Source organism: Triticum aestivum, chromosome 1A, assembly GCF_018294505.1.
Source record: "Triticum aestivum cultivar Chinese Spring chromosome 1A, IWGSC CS RefSeq v2.1, whole genome shotgun sequence".
NCBI lineage: Eukaryota > Viridiplantae > Streptophyta > Magnoliopsida > Poales > Poaceae > Triticum > Triticum aestivum.
In genome coordinates, this window is record NC_057794.1 from 126,615,766 (window position 1) to 126,622,243 (window position 6,478).

Consider the following 6,478-nt stretch of genomic DNA (forward strand, 5'->3'; position numbering starts at 1 on the left):
GGCGTCGGAGCTGCAATAGAGCGTCACCGAGGCCGCTGATGCTGTGATGGAGCATCACCTGGACTCCGGTGCTACAAATGGCGGGCAGCTCCGAGTCACACCCGGCGCTCTGGCGAACATGGCAGCATGGCATGCAGTGCCGCCAGGGGCAGTCGCCGATGGCTGGTGGGACTGTTGTGAGCACGAAGGATAAGTGGATAACGCAGTACTGCAGAGTCATGGGTTGTGCTGGAGCGTGCGTTCTGTGAGCAACGATCCGACGGTTGGGGTCCTTTGCATCAGACGGCTGGCTAGGTGGATGATTTCTCTAAAATAAAGGGTCATTATTTCCACAACAGAAAAATCAATCGTTGGGTCACGCACGCCACACACACACCCTCGGCAAAGCAAAGCTAGCCGTTGCGCCTTGCGGCTCGCGCGGAGACGAGCCGGTCCAGTGCAGTCCACCACAGGCTCGAGTCAAAGTCCAACTCCGACCTTGCCAGCCCGGTCACCCGAGCCCGACACCTGTCAAACCAACCAGTGTGTGCGAGCCGGCGAAGAGAGCGTTTCTCATCAAAACCCGAGCGCAGGGACCCGCACCAGTCCGGCATTCCCTCCCCATCCCCACATTACCCCGGCGCGCCACCGAGCCCGACCTCGCCGGCGTCCCCGCCGCCTCCGCCGTCGGCCGCCGTCCGCCAGGTGAGCACGCTCCAGCCGTCCCCGGGCCCCCTCCCCCGCTTCGTTTTGCACCGTCGTGTCGTAACGGTTTGCGATTCGGGTTTTAATTTTTCGCCACTTGTGCGCGGCTGGGGTATTTGAAGGCGCGTCGATCGACCGGCGGGACTGACCGCCGCGACGAGATGTTCCACGCCGCGCGGCCGCCGAAGCCGACGGCAGTGTCCGCGGAGCGCTGCTTTCCACAGCTCTGCGGTGGATGCATGGCCGCGCTTCCTTGACCTTCGCCGCATCCACTTCCTCCTCCTTATCCTCTCGCCGCGGGCGGGGGCGACGTGCGGGTGCGCAGCGAGGTGGAGGTGGCCCGTGGGCGACGCCAAGGGGGCGGTGACGGAGCGGAGCACGAGGAGGTGGCGGTGACGGTTGGGGTTGCGGTTGCGGCGGGAGGGGATGACGTCACGGTATCCGGCGATTTTGTCGGGGACAGTGCGGCGGGGGTTTCTGGCCTGGTGGCTCTGGAGGAGAGGGGATGTGGAGGCGGCGAACTACAGAGGAAGAGGGGTTTGGAGTTCCCCACGCATCCGCCGCCCAAGCGGAGGGCCGTGTCCGCCGTGCGACACTTTCCACCTGGCTGCGGGAGGGACGCGCCGCCTCTGATCGTGGGCGGCGACGACGACGGTTTGCCGGTTGTAACTGCACCTTCCAGTGGTGCTCGTCCCGCGGGCAGCAGTGCCAGAGAGGAGTGTGGCTTGCCGCTGCAAATTGCGCCTGGCAATGCTGGTGTGCGTGTGCTGGAGAAGGTGACTGCTTCTGATGGTGGCGCTCCAGTGTCAGATGGGGATCATCGGGGTCCAGAGGCTGCGGCGGTGAAATCTTCGGATGGCACAGAAAGAGGTGCTGATTTGGTGGTGAAAGACAGGGGAAGGACACGGCCAATCTCGCGATTGCTAGCCAAGCGGAGGGTGATATCTGCCAACCGCCGCTTCCCTCCAGGCTGCGGGAGGGACGCGGTGGTTTCACTTGCAAGCAGAGGAGGTGGTGAGTCTAGTTTGCACTTCGAAGCCCTGCCTCCTGCTGGTGATTTGGGTGCATTGGAGGACGGCCGGCGTTCCAATGTGTGTGCCATGGACACTATAGAAGCGGTCAGCGAGAATGCTTTGGATGCAATAGTAGACGTACAGGATCTGGAGGAGGGTGAGATTCCTCCGGAGCCTGATCATGTCCTCCAAGAGTTTCCAGTTACTCACAGCAATATCATGCATGAGCTTACGGCTGATGGACTTGATGAAAAGATCTCAGTGAACATGCTGCAGCGCAAGGGGGAGAGTGTATCATGGGAAGTTGTTGAAGATCTCAAGGTGATGAACAAATGCGAAGGCAGTTCACCCAAGGCTGCTAGTAAACCTTCTGCTGAAGGTCCTCTGAAAGAACATCTTGGGGATACTACAGAAGCGGTCAGCAAGAATGCTTTGGATGTGATAGTAGAGGTACAGGAATTGGAAGAAGGTGAGATTCGTACGGAGCCTGACCATGTCCTCCAAGAGAACCCAGTTACTCACAACAATAGCCTGCATGAGCTTACAGCTGGTACCCTTGAGTGTGTTGTGCCGTCAATGGTAGATGCGGAACCTTCTGTGAGGCATTTTTCTAATGAGAAGATCCCTGTGAACATGCTGGAGCACAAGGGAGAGAGTGTATCATGGGAAGTTGCTGAAGATCTCAAGGTGATGAACAAATGCGAAGGCAATTCACCCAAGGGTGCATGTAAACCTCCTCCTGAAGATCCTCTGAAAGAATATCTTGGGGATAAGAAAGTGTCTGAAAGTTGTAGCATGAAAAGTGCACCTCTTGATGTGGAAGCAGGGGTACATGGCGACGGTATCATGAGACGTATGGTAACATTCACAGCTAGAAAACCTTCTCCTGAACAAGGCAATCCATCCAAGGGTGCTAGTAAACCTTCTCCTGAAGATCCTCTGAAAGAATATCTTGGGGATAAGGAAGTGTCTGAAAGTTATAGCATGAAAAGGGCATCTCTTGATGTGGCAGCAGGGGTACATGGCGACGGTATCATGAGACGTATGGTATCATTCACAGCTAGAAAAACATTTCGGTTACCTGTTGAAGCAAATCATAAGTCCGCGCTGGTTAATCTGGATAGACCGTGTTCTATGGGCAAGGAGAAGGAGTCCGTTGTCACTATGAGCGAATCCTTTGCTCCCAGGAAGAAGTTAAAGATAAAAGGTCCAGCTCAAAGTAAATATCTTCCCATGAATACCATTTCTAGCAAGGAAAAATTGAAGCATGAAGAGGCTTCCCACTTGGAAGATGATGAAGTTTTGAATGCAATAGCTGTTCATGAAGGAAAGTTTGAGATGTACCTCAATGATCCCTCATGGCGTCACATGCAACATGGTGGTCAGACCGCTGATGCTCGGAGCAAAGTCAGGATGATTTGCAGAAGGTTTCAGTTTATATGCAGGACTCTCGTTCAAGCTGTGGAACAAGGTTCGCTGAAGAGCCGTAGAATTGATCTTGCCGCTGATAAGCTAATCAGAAAATTACCGGGCTTTACCAAGCAGGGGCCTATTGTAGGTAAAGTTCCTGGTGTTGAAATTGGTGATGAATGTTTATACAGAGTAGAGTTGGCCATTGTTGGTCTTCACCGCCCATACCAAGGAGGCATTGACACCACAAAGGATATTAATGATATGCCTATTGCCATAAGCATTGTTGCGTCTGGAGGTTACCCTGACGACTTGTCGAGCTCAGGTGAAATAATATACACTGGCTCTGGAGGAAAGCCTGCTGGCAAAAAGGAGAATGAGGATCAAAAGCTTGTGCGCGGGAACCTTGCCCTGAAGAATTGTATCAAAACAAAGACGCCTGTCCGAGTAATTCATGGTTTTAAAGGTCCAAATAGAGAGGAAGGTAGTCATTCAAAGGCCAAAGAAGTCTCAGTATTTACTTACGATGGGCTCTATCATGTGGTGCAGTGCTGGCAAGAAGGTCTACCAGGTTCAAGGGTCTTCAAATACAGGTTGCAGAGGATTTCTGGACAACCAGAGTTACCTCTGCATGTTGCTAAAGTGTTGAGAAAGTCTGCAGCGCGTCCTGGCCTATGCATAGCAGATATATCGCAAGGGAAGGAGAAGATCCCCATCTGTGTGGTCAATAATATTGATGCTGCACATCCAGCATCATTTAAATACATTACTAGAATCAAAGGTTCATCCTTAGCTGCAAAAAGAAGTCATCAGGGTTGTGACTGCACCAATGGCTGCTCAGATTCTGCTAGCTGTGCTTGTGCTGTGAAGAATGGAGGAGAATTCCCATTTAACTTCAATGGTGCAGTTGTCCATGCAAAGCCCCTCATATATGAGTGTGGTCCATCCTGTAGGTGCCCTCCTTCATGCCATAGCAGGGTCAGCCAGCATGGTATGAAAATACCACTGGAAGTATTCAGAACAACAAAGACAGGTTGGGGTGTAAGATCCCTAAGGTCCATCTCTGCTGGCAGCTTTATATGTGAGTATGTTGGCGAGCTGTTGCATAGCGACGAGGCTAACCAGAGAATGAATGACGAATACTTGTTCGACATAGGACATAACTATGATATCTGGAAAGGGATGCCATCAGTTGTTCCAGGTCTGAGTTCTTCTGCCCCTCGCTCTGTGATCATGGACGATGATAGGGCCTTCACAATAGACGCAGCTGAGTATGGTAATATTGGAAGATTCATCAACCATAGCTGTTCACCAAACCTCTACGCACAAAATATTCTTTGGGACCATGGCGAGAAAAGAGTGCCGCATATCATGTTCTTTGCTGCTGAGAATATTTCACCTCTACAGGAGCTGACTTATGACTATAATTACGAAATAGATCATGTTCGTGACATGAATGGCGAAGTAAAAGTCAAATACTGCCATTGTGGTTCTCCACAGTGCCGCGACAGGCTTTATTAAGGCGTAGAAGGCTATTTTTTTCTTTTTACATCGGCATGGAAGGCTGTTTTTTTACAGGCATGGAAGGCTGTTAATACTAGGGTGGTTTCTTTCCAAGAAAATCCTTTGGAATGCTGTTGCCTCCTCTTTCAACCTTGCCATTGGCATCCTAGTAAATAATAGGAGTATGTAGATAGTGTGAAGTGTTCATATGGGCAAAGACTAAAGAGGTTGTGATTATGTTATTCTGTTGTCCGCCTACTACAGGACCTCATGATTCATACAATTTCATTGTGAATTGCCTGGAGAGGTTTCTGCAGTACAAGTACCGTGATTTCTACATTGCAGGATGGAACTATGGAGGTAATTGCGACCAAAATTGGTTTATGTGCCACGGTCATATTTTACTCCTCCGCTGCTATAACTACTTTGAGGAAGCCCATCCTGAACTTGAAAGGCTTATACAATGTATAAAAAATAGGTACCTGAGTTGTAATTGCTTTTACTATACTCCAAAAAACATCTTACATTATGGAATGAAGGGAGTATATGTTTCTAGGTATTCGGTTCATGTATGTATTTCTCTGCTATTTGCGTCTTACACAGACATGCTATCGGTGATATCGTACCAAATATTAGCCCAACATATCGACTATGACTAGAGACGCTGGAGGAAGACCTCATGCAAATTCTTATTAGCCTCCAGCAGTTTCTGCGCAGCCTGTATCACTTGCAACTTGAACTAGAATTCAAGTTCCGAAATCGTTGTGTCTTTTTGACTGTCGAAAATTAACTGATCCACAAGGTATTGTTCACTTGAATGAATAACTGATGTTGCATCTATCCCTAGTTCGACAACCACTTTACTTGACGCGAAGAGGTGAAAAAGAAAGGGTTGTAAAAATCGGGGTTTTTAAGTGTAGCACCGCTATCTGCGTCGACTTATTGTACAAATTGGATCGGAGTTTTTCAACATGGCACTTTTTGCCAAGTATGACGCTGCAAACTTCGTCTTTTGACGTTTCCATGTGTGGACTCGGGTGGATAGGCTGTTCAAGCAGAAGTCGTTGGGCTATCGATGCTCAATACTACGACAAGTCTTCCTTCATTTGGCTCGCATGCGAAAACCATATCTCAAAGTGTTTGCTTTTTAGACCAGTTGCCCATTTTCAAGACTTGCCTCCTCTCGGTCGCCTGCCACCGGAGGATTTTGTAGACCGGTGGTTGTGAACCACTCCCTCCTCCGTAAAAAAAGTGCAAGAGTGTTTAGAGCATCTCCAGCCGCATCCCCAACAGCCCCCTCCCCCCCCTTCCCTTCCGGCGATTTTTTAGCGCCGGCGCCCAAAAATCGGTCCAGTCGCGCCTTCATGAGCCTGTTTTTTGACGGTTTGGGCCCAAACTGGCGCCGGCATACCCAGGCCGAACCCAGCACGGTGGGGGACGCCCGGGGGCGCCGGGGCAAGCAATTTTGACACGAACGAACCGCGGGCCCGCCGAGTCAGCGACCCCCGCCTCGTCGTCCTCACAATGCCTTGGTTTCCCGCCGGGAATCAATGCCAAGGCTGCCGCCGGTCAGTCTTCCAGTGATTCCTCACGGGCGGCGCGGCGACGACCCCCCTCCCTGTCACGCGTACACACGACGTGGCGGTCTTGAAGTGGGCGTGCGAAGACTGGGCACGGGCGGAGCTGTTGCGCCAGCGCCTCGCCCTAGAGCAGTTCGCTGCTTGCTGCCGTGGTCGCGACGAGGGAGGGGTCGTCGTCCTCAAGGACGACAGCGACGGCAACGCGCCGCCACCGGTCCGCCAGGGCGACCCTGGGCAGGATTCCAGCAAGGGCTGCCGCGTGAAGGAAGAGAAGGACGACGAGGACAA

General features: G+C 51.7%; 1 pseudogene; it reads left to right on the plus strand.

Annotated features, from left to right (window-relative positions):
• The first annotated feature begins 507 nt into the window (after positions 1–507).
• On the plus strand, positions 508–4,739 carry LOC123040435 (uncharacterized; annotated as a pseudogene).
• Positions 4,740–6,478: the final 1,739 nt, after the last annotated feature.